We start from the raw sequence: 20,120 nt of genomic DNA, 5'->3' as shown, positions 1-20,120 counted from the left end.
GGGCTGAAAGAGCCACCTCCTGGCTCAGGTTCCGGACTTCCAGCGTAGCCTTGTTGAAGCGGGTAAGATAATCCCGCAAGCTTTCTCCCTCGTTTTGCCGGACATCAAAGAGGGAGTCGGAGACCAGTCGCCGCCGGCTACTGACGGCGAAATGGGTGATGAAGAGGCGAGTAAACTGGTCGAAGGACTGGATTGAGTTAGCCTCCAAGCCGGCGATCCACGCCCTTGCCGGGCCACGGAGGGTCGCCGGGAAGGCCTTGCAGAGGAGAGGATCTGATGCTCCGTGGAGGAGCATAAGGGTCCTGAAACTCTCGACGTGATCCCGCGGGTCCTCCGCCCCGTCATAGGGCTCGATCGCCGGCATTTTAAACCCCGGCGGATTCGGGGTCCGCAGGATCCTCGAGGCAAGCGCCGGCTGGGAGGAGATCTCCAAGTCGGCGAAGGGATCTTTGGAGTGGCCCTTCAGGACCTGGAGTTGTCGGTGGAGATCGTCCACCCGCCGGTCCAGGGAGCGCGACCGATGGGTGGGAGACAAGGAGCACCGAGAGGGGGACCGACTGGAGCGCGGGTTCCTTGAGGACTGGGGGGTCTAGGAACGCGCCCGGGCCCGCCTCTCGTACCCCGCGCAGCTCCGATGGGAAGGTCCCGGCAGAATGGACCGTGCTCGAGAATCTTCCTCGCGCCGGCGCTCCTCCCCATGGGAGAGGAAGGAGCGCGGGTTGAGGAGGACAGGTGAGCGCTCAGGGAGCAGCGGCTCCTGGGCCCGCTGCGGCGCCCGAGACATCACACCCTGCAGGTTCTGCACTGCCTCCGCGAGGGTGCAAACCTGCTGGGCTAACTGGTCGAACTGAGCGGCTTCGACCATCTGAATGGGAGGTGGAGCGGTGGAGTGTTGCTGAGAATGTGTTGGAGACGCAGCGGCCTCCCGGCCGGAGGCGCGAGAGGCCCCGCGACCGGAGGCATTGGAAGCTCCACGACCACCTCGCCGTGCCATTACGATCGCTCTGAGATTCGGCCCTCCTTCTAGCGCCAACTGTTGCTGGTGGTCCAAACCGAGAACGATTGGCACAGCGGTGTGAACGGGGTTCCGTTTGAGTTGCCTTGGTTGGTGTTGATTGCGCTCCACCTTCCACCGGGAAACCTGCAAGCAAGCCTCGCACCACCACTGGGGTAGTGGGGGCCCTCCGACGATCAAGTCAGAGGAGATTGGAGGAGAAGGAGAGATAATAGTAGCAAGTAAGAGAATGCACTGGAAGTTCTTGCTTACCCCCCTTCTCCCCCCAGCCGCATATATACCAGGCTGGGGGGTCTTTCAGGGGGGTTCGTCATCGTGGGGCACGATGGAGCTGCCACTGACACGGCCGTTACAGGGCGTCGTGGGGCAGCGCTGGGTACGGCCATGACAGGGCGTAGTGGAGCTCCGCCTTGTACGGCTGTTACAGGGGATCGTGGAGCAGCGCCAGATACAACCGTTGCAGGGAGTAGTGGAGCAGGAGGCTGCGGCGTGCCTCTGGGGAATAGCCTGTCGTTGTCGAGAGATGTCCGACTCGGGGTCGGGCTGCGGAGACGAAGATGTCCGACTCGGGGTCGGATTGCTGGATCAAGGGGCAGCCGACTCGGAGTCGGGCTGCGGAGCCGAAGATGTCCGACTCGGGGTCGGATTGCTGGATCAAGGGGCTGCCGTAGTCTTCCTGGGCGCGCGTGCCGGTCACGTGGGGCATGGTGGCTAAGTTCCCCCGTAACAGGTTCCATTAGCCCTAAGCTGGTGGATCAGGATTTCAAAATCATGAATTTGGTTATTCATAGGCTTTGAGTCCACCATCCTAAAGTTATTGAAGTCAGAGACCTTGAAGCTATTTACCCCAGCATCATCAAGACCATATTTACTTTCTAGGGTGTCCCAAAGTTCTTTGGCACTTTTGGTTATGTAATAAATGTCATACAGCATCTCTAAAAAGGCAACTAGGATCTATGGATGCAATGATAGTCGATCTCATCAGGTGTCCTAGAGAGTGTGCTGGTGGAGGCAGAAGGTTCAGTCTGGGAGGAAGAAGAACTCGGGTTTAGGTTGCGGCAAGTAGCAGATCGTGAAGCAGTTGGATTAGACCCGTTATCAACTTTAGTAGTGCTCTCACCTATGGCTGAGATCAAGCCTAATGTGGTGAGCTAGAACCGCATTTGGTTCTGCCACCAAATAAAATTATGGCCATCAAAATTTTCAGGTTTGGCACTAAGGTGCTCACAATTGTTAGAGTTCATAGGTTCAAAGTTATAGAATATAGAAAAGGGGCCGAAACCTGTATGAAGGAAAAAAAATTCATGTCAAGGGATTGCACTAATATTTATATTGAACTTTGGATGTCTAGTTGATATATCCAAAAGATAATAGCCAGATCAGCTACAGATCGGTGGTGGAGCACTAGGCTCACTTAAGTATCAGCTTCTTTTAGATACGTATGCCTTTTTGACAAGCTTTTTTTAGATACTATTAGTTAGTGGATATAATCACTAGATATCACACAAATTCAACTTTTAGAAAAGCCTAACTGCAAACTTAAATTAGTTATTATGGATTAACCAATTTCTGAATTTTCGTTTGAATGGGATCTGAAAATTACTCCTTGAGAAGTCCAAATGAAGATATAATAAACCTCTTGGAGGTTAAGCAAATTATTACCTTATTAGAATAATTGATTATCTTATTAAAATAAGTGATTACTAAGTTTGTGCTGACAAATCAACTATTGTAATTAAGATCTAATATGTTACTGTTGCTGGTGGTCCAAACCGAGAACGATTGGCACAGCGGTGTGAACGGGGTTCCGTTTAAGTTGCCTTGGTTGGTGTTGATTGCGCTCCACCTTCCACCGGGAAACCTGCAAGCAAGCCTCGCACCACCACTGGGGTAGTGGGGGCCCTCCGACGATCAAGTCAGAGGAGATTGGAGGAGAAGGAGAGATAATAGTAGCAAGTAAGAGAATGCTCTGGAAGTTCTTGCTTACCCCCCCTCCTCCCCCCAGCCGCATATATACCAGGCTGGGGGGTCTTTCAGGGGGGTTCGTCATCGTGGGGCACGATGGAGCTGCCACTGACACGGCCGTTACAGGGCGTCGTGGGGCAGCGCTGGGTACGGCCATGACAGGGCGTAGTGGAGCTCCGCCTTGTACGGCTGTTACAGGGGATCGTGGAGCAGCGCCAGATACAACCGTTGCAGGGAGTAGTGGAGCAGGAGGCTGCGGCGTGCCTCTGGGGAATAGCCTGTCGTTGTCGAGAGATGTCCGACTCGGGGTCGGGCTGCGGAGACGAAGATGTCCGACTCGGGGTCGGATTGCTGGATCAAGGGGCAGCCGACTCGGGGTCGGGCTGCGGAGCCGAAGAAGTCCGACTCGGGGTCGGATTGCTGGATCAAGGGGCTGCCGACTCGGGGTCGGGCTGCGGAGCCGAAGATGTCCGACTCGGGGTCGGATTGCTGGATCAAGGGGCTGCCGTAGTCTTCCTGGGCGCGCGTGCCGGTCACATGGGGCATAGTGGCTAAGTTCCCCCGTAACAGTAGCCCCCCACTTCCGAGCCCGGAACCAAAAGGGGAACGGGTGAAGGGAGTGATGCTTCGAGATTGCCGCCATCCCTCGGAGAGGCGCGCGCGCTTCGAGCTCCCCGCCTTCTTTATGGCGTATGGCGGTTGTTGCTGACTTGGCAGTCTGAGGATTTCGGCGGACATCCTTCCTTAATGGCGTCGATTCGCCTTTGGGGCGCGAGCAACCCTTCGGCAGCCAGGCGTCCTCTGGCGTCACCGAGGCGTCACCCACCTTTCCGCCTATTTAACCGGGGGCCCTCCTCCGTCCGCCTTTCTCTTGACAGACATCTTCGAGTTTCTCCTTTGCGCTGCCGTCATTGCCGTCGGACTGTTCGCTTGCTCCTCCTTTGACGCTCTCGGAGCCGTTCTTCCTTCTCTTCCGGTGAGTTGCCCCATTCTTCAATTTAAGGCTCTCCATACTTTCTTCTTTTGTATTAGTGTACTCCAGTCGTTCCGGTCCTTTCCCCCTTCTTGACCCCGTCCTGACCGTAGATTCACTGGCCATTAGGGATGGGCGAAGTGAGAGCAGACCGCATTAAGTCGGAGCTGGTCGCCGAAGACCTAGATAGGTTCGTGGCTCGATACCACCTTCCCGAGGCCTGCAATGTTACGCTCCCGGGGCCTGAGGAGAGGATGTCCCATCCTCCTCCAGGGAAGGTTGCCATCAATGAGGGCATTCTTCAGGCCGGGTTCCGCTTTCCCCCCTCGGACTTAGTCGTTCAGGTGCTTCGGGGTTTAAGAGTGGCGCCGACGCAACTGGTGCCGAACTCATGGCGCGCCCTGACGGCCTTTCAGGTTCTCTGCCGCATGCACGAGGTTCCCGCCACCCTGAATGTCTTTTGGGAATGCTACGGCCTGAGCGGCCACCCCCAGGACAAAGGGTGGTGGTGCTTTGCGGCGCGGCGAGGGTGCGGCTTCGTCAAAGAGGCTCCTACCTCCATTCACGGCTGGAAGGGGCGCTTCTTTTTCGTTGACGCAGATCCCTCTTGGGGAATCAGGGCAACCTGGGAGACGCCGATGAAGTCCCCGATTGGCCTATCGAGGTTGTCGAGGGAGGAATCCGATGGCGTCGCCGTCTTGAAGGGGTTGGTTGCCGAGGGCCGGCTCCCCCCGGTGGCTCGCCTTATTTCCGAGGATACCTTGGTGAACGTCGGTCTGAGCTCAGTCCCCGCTGACCGTGAGCCCGCCACCATTTCTTTTTTAGCTCTTTTCTCCTCTTTCGTCTCGTTCTTTCCTTCAGTTTCTCAACCTCCGACCACCTCGTCCTTTTTGCAGAGATCGACGACGTCATGCGGTCGGACAAGGCAACGGCTGTTGGTAGGACGTCCCTACTGGAAGCAGTCCGGAGGAAGAAACGAGCTCCTCCGAGCGGGGCCCCACCGGCGAAGAAGTCCCGCCGGCAGGTGACTCCGACGCCGACAGACGGGTCCGGACCCACCGATCAGGGGGACGCCGCGGGCGCGGACCGGCAGTTGACGCTGTATCAGCCCTCCGATGCCGAGACTACCGTTTCTCCGGAGGCATCACCCGGGCGCGCCCGAGATGGACGGGTCGGACGTGATCGGTCACCAACCCAGCCTTCGACTCGGTCGGCTCCGGATGATACGAGGAGGGACGCGCCGAGGCCCCGGCCGAGCGGGACCCTGTCAATTCCAGGGGCGGTCCCCGCCCCGAGCATGGTCAGCATGACTCTTCCCCAAGCGATGGGTAAGGGTAAGGCTGCAGAACCACCGTCCGACTCCGGAGAGAAGTCGGGGTCGGCCTTCACTTTCGCCGGCGCCCGAAACCTCATCGAGACGGTGCTGCTGGAGAAGGACCGCAGGCAGGTCCGGGAGATGAGGGTCCCTGACGTTGGGGCTGCCAGCTGCGTCTGTCTCATGTCGGTGAGTGTTCTTTTGGTCGCTTTCATCATTTATAGGCTCTGTTGATCCCCGCCTGACGCCCTCATTTTTCCTATCTCTTAGCTCGCCCAGTACATGATCCGCCTGGAGGAGTGCTACGAGGAACAGGCGAGGCTTCTGGCGAGGGCCGAGAGCCAACTGAAGGCAGTAGAGGAGGGAGGTCAGGCTGCGGCGGGGAGGACGACCAGGGACCTCGAGATGAGGCTCCAGGTGGCCGAAGAGCGGGCACTCGGCTTCGTCACCCTCGAGAAGCAACTGTTGGAGGCTCAGGAGCAACTCAAGGTCGCCTCGGGTCTCGAGGGCGAGATCAAGAAGGCGGAGGAGCGGGCCGAGAAGCAGTCCCGGAAGGCTGCCGACTACCGGGAGAGGTGGGAGAAGGCCCAGCGGTCAGCCGACAACGCCCGCAACCGAACCCGGTCTCTTGAAGCCAAGCTGGGCGAATTGGAGTCAGCCTTGGAGAAGTCCCGCGCGAGCGACCAGGAGCTTCATTCGCGCCTGGAGGAGGCTGAGGCTACTCGCATTGCTGCCGAGGCGAAGCACAAGGAGGCTCAGGCTGATCTGCTGAGGGTCTCCTCCGAGGCGGACGACCGGATTGTGGCGAAGGTCTTGGAGGCGAAAGCTCAGATTATGGAGCGGGCAGAGGCGGCGCTGGCCGAGAAGAGTGCGGAAATCGGGCGTCAGGCGGTACAGGCTTATCGTCAGTCCGCCGAGTTCACCCGTGATATGTCGGAGGCGGTACAGGCCTATCGTCAGTCTGACGAGTTCGTCCGTGACATGTCGGACGCGGGGTCCGACTCCTTTATCTTAGGCTTCGAGGAAGGCCTGACAAGGGTGTCGGCTAAGTACCCCGAAATTGACCTGAGTGGGATCTCTCTTCTAGACTCCTCTCCGGCGCCATTGCCTGCTGATTCTCCAACCGCCTCCCTACCCCCTGCGGACGTGCCCGGCGTTCCCGACCCGGGGGTTCCTCCAAGCTGACCTTCTGTATTTTTGTTCTTTTCTTTGTGTGTTGGCGTTTTGCCAAGTTGTATGGGTCTCGGCCCTGAAACAATAAAAGTTAATGCAAATAGAGTTTCTTCATTTCACTTTCGTCCTTCTTCTTTTTAACTCTTGGTAGCGTTTCGCTGACTCCCGACTCTTGAAATTCTTCTGGCGCTAGGCCAGGTATCTGAGGGTTAGGCCTCAGGGACTTCTTCCGGCGCTAAGCCAGGCATCCGAGGGTTAGGCCTCAGGAAATTCTTCTGGCGCTAGGCCAGGCATCCGAGGGTTAGGCCTCAGGAACTTCTTCCGGCGCCAAGCCCGGCATCCGAGGGTTAGGCCTCAGGAAATTCTTCTGGCGCTAGGCCAGGCATCCGAGGGTTAGGCCTCAGGAACTTCTTCCGGCCCTAAGCCAGGCATCCGAGGGTTAGGCCTCAGGAACTTCTTCCGGCGCTAAGCCAGGCATCCGAGGGTTAGGCCTTAGGAACTTCTTCCGGCGCTAAGCCAGGCATCCGAGGGTTAGGCCTCAGGAACTTCTTTCGGCGCTAGGCCAGGCATCCGAGGGTTAGGCCTCAGGAATTCCTTCCGGCGCTAAGCCAGGCATCCGAGGGTTAGGCCTCAGGAACTTCTTCCGGCGCTAGGCCAGGCATCCGAGGGTTAGGCCTCAGGAACTTCTTCCGGCGCTAAGCCAGGCATCCGAGGGTTAGGCCTCAGGAACTTCTTCCGGCGCTAGGCCAGGCATCCGAGGGTTAGGCCTCAGGAACTTCTTCCGGCGCTAGGCCAGGCATCCGAGGGTTAGGCCTCAGGAACTTCTTCCGGCGCTAGGCCAGGCATCCGAGGGTTAGGCCTCAGGAACTTCTTCCGGCGCTACGCCAGGCATCCGAGGGTTAGGCCTCAGGAACTTCTTCCGGCGCTAGGCCAGGCATCCGAGGGTTAGGCCTCAGGAACTTCTTCCGGCGCTAAGCCAGGCATCCGAGGGTTAGGCCTCAGGAAATTCCTTCCGGTGCTAAGCCAGGCATCCGAGGGTTAGGCCTCAGGAACTTCTTCCGGCGCTAGGCCAGGCATCCAAGGGTTAGGCCTCAGGAACTTCTTCCGGCGCTAAGCCAGGCATCCGAGGGTTAGGCCTCAGGAACTTCTTCCGGCGCTAGGCTAGGCATCCGAGGGTTAGGCCTCAGGAACTTCTTCCGGCGCTAAGCCAGGCATCCGAGGGTTAGGCCTCAGGAACTTCTTCCGGCGCTAGGCCAGGCATCCGAGGGTTAGGCCTCAGGAAATTCCGCTCGTTGGTCGGCCAAGGCTGGCGCAAGCCGAGGCGACCGGTCGGGGCTTCAGGCTAGTCTGCTCCCGGGATGATCATCGGGTTAGCCTGGCATCCGAGGGCCGAGCCTCGGGAGATTCCGCTCGTTGGTCGGCCAAGGCTGGCGCAAGCCGAGGCGACCGGTCGGGGCTTCAGGCTAGTCTGCTCCCGGGATGATCATCGGGTTAGCCTGGCATCCGAGGGCCGAGCCTCGAGAAATTCCGCTCGTTGGTCGGCCAAGGCTGGCGCAAGCCGAGGCGACCGGTCGGGGCTTCAGGCCAGTCTGCTCCCGGGATGATCATCGGGTTAGCCTGGCATCCGAGGGCCGAGCCTCGGAAAATTCCGCTCGTTGGTCGGCCAAGGCTGGCGCAAGCCGAGGCGACCGGTCGGGGCTTCAGGCTAGTCTGCTCTCGGGATGATCATCGGGTTAGCCTGGCATCCGAGGGCCGAGCCTCGGGAGATTCCGCTCGTTGGTCGGCCAAGGCTGGCGCAAGCCGAGGCGACCGGTCGGGGCTTCAGGCTAGTCTGCTCCCGGGATGATCATCGGGTTAGCCTGGCATCCGAGGGCCGAGCCTCGGGAAATTCCGCTCGTTGGTCGGCCAAGGCTGGCGCAAGCCGAGGCGACCGGTCGGGGCTTCAGGCTAGTCTGCTCCCGGGATGATCATCGGGTTAGCCTGGCATCCGAGGGCCGAGCCTCGAGAGATTCCGCTCGTTGGTCGGCTAAGGCTGGCGCAAGCCGAGGCGACCGGTCGGGGCTTCAGGCTAGTCTGCTCCCGGGATGATCATCGGGTTAGCCTGGCATCCGAGGGCCGAGCCTCGGGAAATTTCGCTCGTTGGTCGGCCAAGGCTGGCGCAAGCCGAGGCGACCGGTCGGCGCTTCAGGCTAGTCTGCTCCCGGGATGATCATCGGGTTAGCCTGGCATCCGAGGGCCGAGCCTCGGGAGATTCCGCTCGTTGGTCGGCCAAGGCTGGCGCAAGCCGAGGCGACCGGTCGGGGCTTCAGGCTAGTCTGCTCCCGGGATGATCATCGGGTTAGCCTGGCATCCGAGGGCCGAGCCTCGGGAAATTCCGCTCGTTGGTCGGCCAAGGCTGGCGCAAGCCGAGGCGACCGGTCGGGGCTTCAGGCTAGTCTGCTCCCGGGATGATCATCGGGTTAGCCTGGCATCCGAGGGCCGAGCCTCGAGAAATTCCGCTCGCTGGTCGTGCGCCTGTCGCTTGCCGCCCGACGGGATTTCTCCGTGGCCAGCTGCGATCGTGTTTCTCCTCCTCTCCAAGCGTCGCCTGGGGAACACCAGATGGGCATTAAATGCTAATTGAGGGGTTACCTGGGAAATCGGATCGCCAGTTGCTGCTTGCGAGGAGTGTCAGTTAAGCGGCCGCGATACGCGCGTTCTTCGAGGCGGATGCGGCCTGGGCGCGAGCGGAGATACGTGGACCTAGGGGTACAGGCCACCCGGAGTGTCCTGCACAAAGAATGCGATTAAGGAGAATAACGCTCAGGAAATCGCGGGAAGATACGCCTCGAGAGCTGGATCGGCTCCGGATTCAATGCACCCGCATTTATTGGAGCCACCCGCATCGGAACGACCGGGGGGCCGCAGTTTGGCTATAAATATAGGTGCAGGTGCGATGGAGCCTGCCAAGCCGGAGCTGTTCAGGTTGCCATGGATCGTGGGCCTCCTCTCCGGCGCATGGTTGAGAGACCCCTACCGAAGTAATGGGAGGCGCGCCCTTCGCGACTTCCGCCAACTAGCCGTTTCATCTGGGATCAACAAGGAGGTTCTCCCCGGCGGAACTCCGCTCTAGGCGTTTCATCCGGGATCACGTCTCCCCTCCTTGAAGTTCAGCCTCCCGATTGAGCTCCGCGCCAGACGCTTGATCCAGGACCGCGCCTCCATATGCTCTTCTCCCTTGTATTCCTTCTCTCCCCTAACACTGGGGAGGACCGGAATATCCCTTGGAGGTGGCGTTCCCCTGGAGGCAGCGGGAGCTTCTTCTGCGGCGGCTCCTCGTCTTTTTCGTGAGGCGTGGATGGCGCCTCTGGGTAGGAGCAGTGTGGACTTCTCCTTCGTCCACTTCTTCTTCATCTGCGCCGGCTCTTCGTCTTTTTCGTGAGACGTCGATGGCGCCTCCGGTTGGAAGCACCCACTTCCGGTGGGATTGCAGCCGCTTCGGATGGAGGTTTCGGGATCCCAGATCTTCAGCTCCTCGGAGTCTCCACCTCTTCTTTACTTTCTTTACACCCTAATTCCCCTCTGGGAATTTCTTGTAATCACACGAGCACGCCATTGTAACCAGAAATTATTGAAATGAAAAGTGTTATGCATTTTTGAACTGTCTTTCTGGCATTGTCGTTCTACTGGTAATACATCCGCAGGTTAGCGGAATTCCAGCTCCTTGAAATTTCTCGACCATCTAGGGCCTCCAACTGGCAGGAGCCAGGTCGGTTTACCCAGCGAACCCTATACGGGCCTTCCCAATTTGGCGCTAGCTTCCCACCTTCCGCAGGTTGAGATGCTTTAGCTCGCCTTAGCACCAGATCTCCGATTCTGAAAAGCTTCGGTCGGACCTTGGAGTTGTAATATCGGGCCACCCTCCGCTGATACATCGCCATCCGAACCTGCGCCATTTCCCTCGCTTCTTCCAAGAGATCCAGGTTCCCTCGGAGTTGCTCCGAATTGGCCTCGGGTCGGTGCGCGGCCACCCGAGGTGAGGGGAGTCCGAGCTCCACGGGGACAACGGCTTCCGTGCCATAGGTTAGGCTGAAAGGCGTCTCCCCGGTGGGGGTCCGATGCGTGGTCCGATATGCCCAAAGGACATTCTCGAGTTCTTCGACCCAAGCTTGCCCCGTCCGACCGATTCGCGCTTTGATTCCTTGGAGGATTGTCCGATTTGTGACCTCGGCCTCGCCGTTGGTTTGGGGATGCGACACAGATGTGAACCGATGCTCGATCCCGAACTCCTCGCAGAAGTCACGGAAATGCTTGTTGTCGAACTGTCGACCATTATCCGAGATGAGGACCCGAGGTACCCCAAATCGGACAATGATGTTCTTCTTCACGAACTTCCGGACTTGCGCCTCCGTGATAGTGGCCAGCGGCTCTGCCTCCACCCACTTGGTGGAGTAGTCGATTGCAACAATCAAAAATTTCCGCTGAGCTGAAGCGACGGGGAATGGTCCGAGGATATCCATTCCCCACTGGGCGAAGGGCCAGGGTGCAGTGATTGGTGCCAAGGGGACAGAAGGGACTCTCTGGACGTTGGCGTGGCGCTGGCAGGCGTCGCATTTCCGTACATGATCCTTTGAGTCCTCCAACAAGGTAGGCCAATAATAGCCTTGCCTCATGATCTTGTGCGCCAAGGACCTAGCCCCCAAGTGTGATCCGCAAACGCCTTCGTGGACTTCGCCGAGGACGTAGGCCGCTTCCGAGGGGCGGAGGCACTTTAAGAGGGGGGCGGTGAATGAGGTCCGATACAGCCTCCCTTCATAGAGTACGTAGTGGGCGGACTTCATAACAAGTCGCCGAGCTTGATCTTCGTCTTCAGGGAGGATCCCTTCGGCGAGGTAGGCGACAAGCGGGTCCATCCAAGACGGCTCCGGATCAATCGCCATCACCGCTCCAGCCTCGCCGATGCTCGAGGCATCCAGGGTCTCCAGGTAGATCGCCCTCGACAAGTTGTGCGCGTCTGCGCCCACTAAGCGGGACAACCTGTCGGCCCTGGCATTTTCACTTCTTGGGACCTGCTGGATGTCGACACTGCCGAGGTCGGAAATGAGTGCTTGCACCTTCCGGACGTAATTCTGCATGATCGGGTTCCGGGCCTCGAACTCCCCACGGACCTGCCTGACCACCAGCTGGGAGTCGGTGAAGACCTTCAGGCGCCGGATGCCGAGCTCCTTGGTGAGTTTGAGTCCCGTGACTAGGGCCTCGTACTCCGCCTCGTTGTTGGTCACTGGAAATCCGAACCTCAAGGCATACTCGGCTATCACTCCATCAGGACTGGTAAGGACCAGCCCGGCCCCTCCACCTTCGGGGTTCGACGACCCATCGATGTGAAGCGTCCAAATCGGGAGGTCGAGGCTGGGTGTTTCCGGCGACCTAGGTTCCGCCTCCTGCACCGTGCACTCAGCGAGGAAATCTGCGAGCGCCTGGGCCTTGATGGCGGGTCGGGGCTGGTAGCGGATGTCGAACTCACCAAGTTCTACTGCCCACTTCACCAGCCGTCCCGCATTCTCAGGATTGCTGAGGATCTGCCGCAGCGGTTGATCGGTCAAGAGGGTGACAGAATGGGCCTGGAAATAGGGGCGAAGCCTCCTGGTCGCGGTCAGCAGCGCGAAGGCGATCTTTTCAGCCTTCGTATACCGCGTCTCGGCATCCCGTAGGACCCGGCTGATGTAGTACACAGGCTTCTGGAGCTTTGCCTCTTCCCGAACCAGTACCGCACTGACTGCGGTTGGGGAGACCGCCAGATAGAGGTAGAGCATCTCCCCTTCTTGCGGCTTGGACAGCAGGGGAGGAGACGCCAAGTATTCCTTGAGCTGGTCGAATGCTGCTTGACATTCGGCCGTCCAGAGGAAGTCTTTCGGGCGTTTCAACACCTTGAAGAAAGGTTGGCAGCGTTCGGCCGATTTTGCCACAAATCGTCCGAGCGCGGCGACCCTCCCAGCGAGCTCCTGAACCTCCTTCACTTTGGTCGGAGGGGACATATCTTGGATGGCCTTGATTTTGTCCGGGTTGGCTTCGATCCTCCGCTGGTTGACAATGAAACCGAGGAACCTCCCGGCCGAAGCGCCAAAGGCGCACTTCGCTGGGTTCAGCTTCATGCGAAACTTCCGCAAGGTGGCGAAAGTCTCCTCCAGATCCGCGATGTGCTGGTCTGCATGGCGGCTCTTCACCAGCATATCGTCCACGTACACCTCCATGTTTCGGCCGATTTGCTCTTTGAAGATTTTGTTGACGAGGCGCTGGTAAGTGGCGCCAGCATTCTTCAGACCGAAGGGCATTACCTTGTAACAGTACAGCCCCCGGTCTGTTATAAAGGCAGTTTTATCCTCGTCCTGTGGAGCCATCATTATCTGGTTGTAGCCGGAGAAGGCGTCCATGAAAGATAGCAGCTGATATCCGGAAGTCGCGTCGACCAGTTGGTCTATCCGCGGAAGCGGAAAGCTATCCTTGGGACACGCCTTGTTCAGGTCGGTGTAGTCGACGCACATCCTCTACTTCCCGCTCGCCTTCCGGACAAGTACGACATTTGCCAGCCACTCGGGGTAGCTCACCTCCCTTATGAATCCTGCCTCCAAGAGTTTGTCTACCTCCTGGTCGACCACCCGGATCCGATCCGGGGCACAGTGTCTCTTCTTCTGCTTTACTGGTCGGTGGGTCGGGTCGACGTTGAGGGCGTGAGAAATGACCTCCGGGTCGATCCCAGGTACATCGGCCGCCGACCAGGCGAATACATCGGCGTTGGCTCGGAGGAATTCCACCAACCGAGCCCGAGCTCCCGGGTCGAGATTGGTGCCGACCCGGACCGTCCGGTCCGGGCGACCTTCCTCGAGGGGAACTTCGATCACACCCTCGGCCGGCTCCCCGTGCTGCAAGGCCACCTCCTCTCTGGCGTCAAGGGACTCGACGCTTAGGGCTTCCACGGGCTTCTTCCCTTTGAGAGTTGCTAGGAAACATTGCCGTGCGGTCGGTTGGTCACCTCGGACCTCTCCAATCCCGGCCGCCGTGGGGAACCGCATGAGCAAGTGGTACGTAGAGACCACCGCGCGAAGGGCGTTCAGCCCGGGTCGTCCGAGGATAGCGTTGTAGGCCGAGGGAACACGGACGACCAAGAATCCGAGTTGCAAGGTGGCTTCTGCGGGTGCGACGCCCGCAGTCACAGGCAGCTCGATGACGCCTTCCGCTGGGACAGCGTCACCGGTGAATCCTATGAGGGGGGTGGATACTTTGTGCAACAACTGTCTGGACAAGCTCATCTTTTGGAAGGCCTCGTAAAACAAAATATCAGCTGAGCTTCCACTATCCACAAGAACACGCCTTACATCATAGTTTGCCATAGTGAGGGAGATCACCATGGCGTCATCGTGGGGGGTCTGAACCCCCTTTACATCTTCATCACAAAAAGTGATTACATTACCGACCCTTTGCCTCTTTGCGACGGCCACCCCTGATGCTTCCACCGAGCCCCCTGCGTTCCTCACGGGCCGAGAGCAGCCCCCAGTGATAGTATGGATCACGCCCGCGACGGGTCGATTCTGCACCCGAGGCTCCGGAGGGGCCGGGTCGGCCGGACGCGAGTCTGCGGGGGGACGTCGGTCGTTCACATATCGACCGAGACGCCCCCGGCGGATGAGAGCCTCGATCTCGTCCCGAAGCTGGAAGCAGTCTTCGGTGTCGTGGCCGTGGTCTCGGTGGTACTCACAGTACGCCCGAAAGGGCCTCCTCCCAGGAATCTTCTTCATCTGTCTCGGGACCGGGAGGTCCTCCCGCCCCTTGATTTCCATGAGGATCTGGGCCCGGGGAGTCAGGAGAGGAGTGTACCGGTTGAAACGTCGGGGCGGAGAACGAGGGCGTAGGGCGCCGTGGTTCCTCGCCGGCGACAGGCTTCTGCGCCGACGTTGAGGCGTCGAGCTCCTCCTCTGGCGTGCCTCTTTTCGCCTTTTCTTCCTGAGCTTTGGAGGGATTTCGGCGGCCTCCTTGCTCCGGTGGGCGGCCGCCTCCTCGGCGTCCGCATACTGGTTCGCCCGGGACAACAGCTCCAGGAAGCTCCGCGGCAGGCGTTTGTCCAGGGAGAAGGTGAGTCTGCCCTTTCGGAAGCCACGCTTCAGGGCTGAAAGAGCCACCTCCTGGCTCAGGTTCCGGACTTCCAGCGTAGCCTTGTTGAAGCGGGTAAGATAATCCCGCAAGCTTTCTCCCTCGTTTTGCCGGACATCAAAGAGGGAGTCGGAGACCAGTCGCCGCCGGCTACTGACGGCGAAATGGGTGATGAAGAGGCGAGTAAACTGGTCGAAGGACTGGATTGAGTTAGCCTCCAAGCCGGCGAACCACGCCCTTGCCGGGCCACGGAGGGTCGCCGGGAAGGCCTTGCAGAGGAGAGGATCTGATGCTCCGTGGAGGAGCATAAGGGTCCTGAAACTCTCGACGTGATCCCGCGGGTCCGCCGCCCCGTCATAGGGCTCGATCGCCGGCATTTTAAACCCCGGCGGATTCGGGGTCCGCAGGATCCTCGAGGCAAGCGCCGGCTGGGAGGAGATCTCCAAGTCGGCGAAGGGATCTTTGGAGTGGCCCTTCAGGACCTGGAGTTGTCGGTGGAGATCGTCCACCCGCCGGTCCAGGGAGCGCGACCGATGGGTGGGAGACAAGGAGCACCGAGAGGGGGACCGACTGGAGCGCGGGTTCCTTGAGGACTGGGGGGTCTGGGAACGCGCCCGGGCCCGCCTCTCGTCCCCCGCGCAGCTCCGATGGGAAGGTCCCGGCAGAATGGACCGTGCTCGAGAATCTTCCTCGCGCCGGCGCTCCTCCCCATGGGAGAGGAAGGAGCGCGGGTTGAGGAGGACAGGTGAGCGCTCAGGGAGCAGCGGCTCCTGGGCCCGCTGCGGCGCCCGAGACATCACACCCTGCAGGTTCTGCACTGCCTCCGCGAGGGTGCGAACCTGCTGGGCTAACTGGTCGAACTGAGCGGCTTCGACCATCTGAATGGGAGGTGGAGCAGTGGAGTGTTGCTGAGAATGTGTTGGAGACGCAGCGGCCTCCCGGCCGGAGGCGCGAGAGGCCCCGCGACCGGAGGCATTGGAAGCTCCACGACCACCTCGCCGTGCCATTACGATCGCTCTGAGATTCGTCCCTTCCTCTAGCGCCAACTGTTGCTGGTGGTCCAAACCGAGAACGATTGGCACAGCGGTGTGAACGGGTTCCGTTTGAGTTGCCTTGGTTGGTGTTGATTGCGCTCCACCTTCCACCGGAAAACCTGCAAGCAAGCCTCGCACCACCACTGGGGTAGTGGGGGCCCTCCGACGATCAAGTCAGAGGAGATTGGAGGAGAAGGAGAGATAATAGTAGCAAGTAAGAGAATGCTCTGGAAGTTCTTGCTTACCCCCCCTCCTCCCCCCAGCCGCATATATACCAGGCTGGGGGGTCTTTCAGGGGGGTTCGTCATCGTGGGGCACGATGGAGCTGCCACTGACACGGCCGTTACAGGGCGTCGTGGGGCAGCGCTGGGTACGGCCATGACAGGGCGTAGTGGAGCTCCGCCTTGTACGGCTGTTACAGGGGATCGTGGAGCAGCGCCAGATACAACCGTTGCAGGGAGTAGTGGAGCAGGAGGCTGCGGCGTGCCTCTGGGGAATAGCCTGTCGTTGTCGAGAGATGTCCGACTCGGGGTCGGGCTGCGGAGACGAAGATGTCCGACTCGGGGTCGGATTGCTGGATCAAGGGGCAGCCGACTCGGGGTCGGGCTGCGGAGCCGAAGATGTCCGACTCGGGGTCGGATTGCTGGATCAAGGGGCTGCCGACTCGGGGTCGGGCTGCGGAGCCGAAGATGTCCGACTCGGGGTCGGATTGCTGGATCAAGGGGCTGCCGTAGTCTTCCTGGGCGCGCGTGCCGGTCACGTGGGGCATGGTGGCTAAGTTCCCCCGTAACAGTTACTAATGCAATAAAGAATTCAATGAATTATATATATTACTAACAAAAGAAAATACTTCTTATTTGAATAATTGATTATCTTATTAAAATAATTGATTGCTAAGTTTGTGCTAGCAAAACAACTATTGTAATTGTAACACCCTGAAATAGGGTTAGGATAGCTTAAGTAATTTTTTACTAGTTATTAAGCATTTTCATGATTTTAACCTAGTTTATTATGAGAATCCAAATGCACATGAAAGGTGAGGGAATATCAAAAATTTTGTGATGCAAATTGGATGGAAATTTCCCAGGAAGTTTGATTCAAAATCAATTCAAAAAGGTCGGAATTTCAGCTGTTACAGAAAATTTTACAGTTCCACGGATTGAGAGTGTAATAACTTTGGATATAGTCCATGAATCTAAGTGAAATTTTAAACACATAATCTACATTGAGTGAGGGATTTACTGTTGAAATTTCAGCTCAAACGGATTAGCCTACAGCCTGGAACAAAACAAGTTAGGTGAGTCCCTCGGAAGCCTGTCATTACAGAAAACTGCAGACCTAGATTTGTCCAAAATTTCAGTAAAAAATAGGAAGAATGACGTGGCCTGAAACCTAGTTTTTAAAACCCCTGGGAACCACTCTTTTGACACGTTAGGTATCTATAAAGCTAACGTGTCAAGAGGGGGGGGGGTGTCTAGCATGTTTTCAGCAGGCAGCAACTTGTGCTGCTGCTGTTCAACTGTTAGGAGAAATTTAGTTGTTGGTTGTAGGTGCCAGCCCAAATCAGGCCAGGAAAAGCTCCAGGGAGGGAGATAGGAAGCTAGGGAAGAGAGAGAGCTACTTGAGGAATCCAAAGAATTTGTGGAAGAAGGTTTAAAGTAAAGAGGAAGAGCAACTTGCTGTTGGGCTGCAGAACAGAAATATAGAAATTCTGGTGCACCCAGGCTTCCCAGCGAATTTCATGTGAGTTTTCCAAACTTTTTAGTGATTCTAATTGTAGTCCCACGTAGGAGGGTGATAAAGGAAGATTTTAGTTATTTTAGATGAATTTTTAGGTATGAAAAAGGATTTGAACTATGCTTCCGAAGTTGTTTAAAGCAGACTGAAATTCTGCAGAATGAAGCGATGGGATTTCTTTGTGTTTTAGGTGATTAAATTGTTATTTAAAGCTGAAAGTTTGTAGGTTGTGTTAGGGTTTCCTAGTCCTAACATACTAATAGGTGGAATTGATTGTTTAAGAACCTCCGGAAGTTAAGAGGTTTAATTGGCTCGAAAATAAAACAAACAAGCTGAAAACAGGAAAATTGAATTCTGATTTATTTTTGATGTTAAGTAGTTTTTTGGCAGCTGAAAATTTATAGATGATATAGACGGTTTTCTAGTCCTAACCCAGGGTATCAAAGAGGGGGATAAAAGCTTGGAAACCTTTGAGAATTGTGAGGTTTTATTTATCCTAAAACAAGACAAGCAAGGTAAAAATCAGAAAGTTGAGATGAGGGTGTTGGATTTCTTTTTGGAACATGCATAATCATGTTGCATCATATAGGTTATAATTTTGATCGACTCTTTTAATTGTTTAAGAGGAGAAGAGAGTCCCGGAAGTGTGCCGGGAGTATCAAGCACTAGGGTGGTGCATTAGCCATCACAAGGTGAGTGGTTTTCTTCTTAACTATGGTAGTTTATTTTGTAATTCCAGAGAAATGAATGATGTCTCCAAATTCAAAATGAATATGCTACAGAATGAAAATAAGAAGTATTAATTCTCATGATTAAATTGCTTTCTATCAGTGGATAAATGATCTAATTTGGAAAATATATGCTATGCTTGAAAATACTTTAAATTCATGTTTGTTGATTCGTAAGTTTATGAACTTGTTTGGGAATGGATTAACCCAAAGTGACTGAACCACTTAAAACCTCTTATCACGGCCAAGAGAGTCATTTTACTTTGACTCCAAGCTATTCTGGAGTCGACCCCTGTACTCTAGAGTCGACTCCAACCTTGTTACAGTAACTAATATTTGCACTTTTACCTTGGATACATCACATCAGAGTTTATGATATGTGCCCAGTAGAGCAGAGATGGGATGCCGGGAGGGCGTAGCTATGATATGTGCCCAGTAGGGCAGAAATGGGACGCCGGGAGGGCGTAGTAATGATATGTGCCAGTGGGGCAGAGTTGGGACGCCGGGAGGGCGTAGTAGTAACACCATGCATAGGACTGTCGGGCTACTCATGAGAATGGTGCCTCATGCGAGTGGCCGGCAGTAGGGCTTGCGGGAGCCATGATTTTCAATATTTAAGCTATGTATATATATGACTGAGCAACAAATGTATTATTTTTAAGCATAATGATTTTAGAACCTATGTAAATGTTCTATGTATCAAATTTCTCAGGGAAGAAAAGTGGACTCTACGGTCCAGAAAAATGACTTGAGCAAGGCGATTTTATTAATGCTTTATTTTAAAGCAACAGCTTTATTTCCTGCTAGTTGTAGTACTATTGGCAAATAGCAGATTTCTTATGGGGTTGAAATCTAAGTGCTTTAAAACCAAATGCAAATGTTTCATATGTGGCATAAACACGTTATATTTAATGTATGTAAATAAGTATCACAGCTGAAACCTCTTATTTCCTCATGGTTAACAGATTATCCACTCACTGGGACTTAGGTCTCATCCCTCTCTTTTTCTGTAAATTTTTGCAGATCGGCAGAGTCATAACATTATAAAGGTACCGCATCAACATCATCCTAGAAGTTTGTCATAGAAGGTTGGCCATGCCCCTATGAGTGAAAGGAAAAACCTTTGTATTATGCATATAGGTGGGGTGTGAATGTAAAGTAACTTGAGATAGATGTAAAGTTTGTTATATTTTGAGCTATGTATAGTAGACTTTAAGTTATAAATGAAAGCTTGGGTTGCTTTTAGTTATGATTAAAGTGAGTTAAATGAAATAAACTGACAGGTTTAGGATGTGTTAATTTTTATTGGTTGGTTGGTTGGATATAGTAATTGACAAGTTTTTAATAGTAACTTGTGAACCGCGGCACAAGCTGCTAATAGAAACTCTGCTCGGTACTGTACCCAACTAACCTACTGTGGGAAGGGATCCCACAGTAATTAAGATCTAATATGTCACAAATATAATAGAGAATTTAATGAATTATATATTACTAACAAAAGCAAATACTTCTTTGGATTTTTAGCAATATATCACCTAAATAAGTAAATGAAACTATAATGACAATTAATAGAACAATCTTAAAAGAAATAATATATATATATATATATATATTCATTGGCATCAAAAGAAATCTATTTTAGGGCAAAAGAAATCTATTCTATAGAATATGTAATAAATTTAAATCATAAATTGTAAATGTTGCAAATCTACTAATATTAAATTTGAAATAAAGATAAATGAAGATAGCCTGAATGAAGGCAGATCGAAGCACGCAGACGCTGTCCCAAAGAAGTATTTGCCCCCACGTATGGGTCTCCCGCCAATCCTCCTCAGAGATACGACAATCCAAAGTTTCTTCTTCAGTACATCTCGAAAGAAGCTAAACGAACCCGATCGGACTTACAGATCCAGCAAAGAAAGAAATAAAAAAAATAGAACTTCGCTGAATGAAGGCGTAAAAAAAATAAAAATTAGAAAATGGCCAAGAAGAGGAAGAGCAATATTTTTTTTTCAAAATTTTTTCAGAATTTTGCTCTTTTTCTTTTCGTCACCAA

General features: G+C 55.2%; 1 long non-coding RNA gene across 1 annotated transcript; it reads left to right on the top strand.

The window, feature by feature from the left end:
- Positions 1-17,081: 17,081 nt before the first annotated feature.
- LOC103723882 (uncharacterized) lies at positions 17,082-19,459 on the top strand. Its single transcript, XR_016398421.1, has 3 exons — positions 17,082-17,342; positions 17,961-18,028; positions 19,088-19,459. It is a non-coding gene; the product is annotated as an uncharacterized LOC103723882 (long non-coding RNA).
- The last annotated feature ends 661 nt before the right edge of the window (positions 19,460-20,120 follow it).

Source organism: Phoenix dactylifera, chromosome 15 (assembly GCF_051530095.1).
Source record: "Phoenix dactylifera cultivar Ajwa chromosome 15, Ajwa_hap1_PhDact_Kaust_v1.1, whole genome shotgun sequence".
NCBI lineage: Eukaryota > Viridiplantae > Streptophyta > Magnoliopsida > Arecales > Arecaceae > Phoenix > Phoenix dactylifera.
Note: the sequence above shows the minus strand (reverse complement) of the source record. Positions and strands in the feature narration are given on the sequence as shown.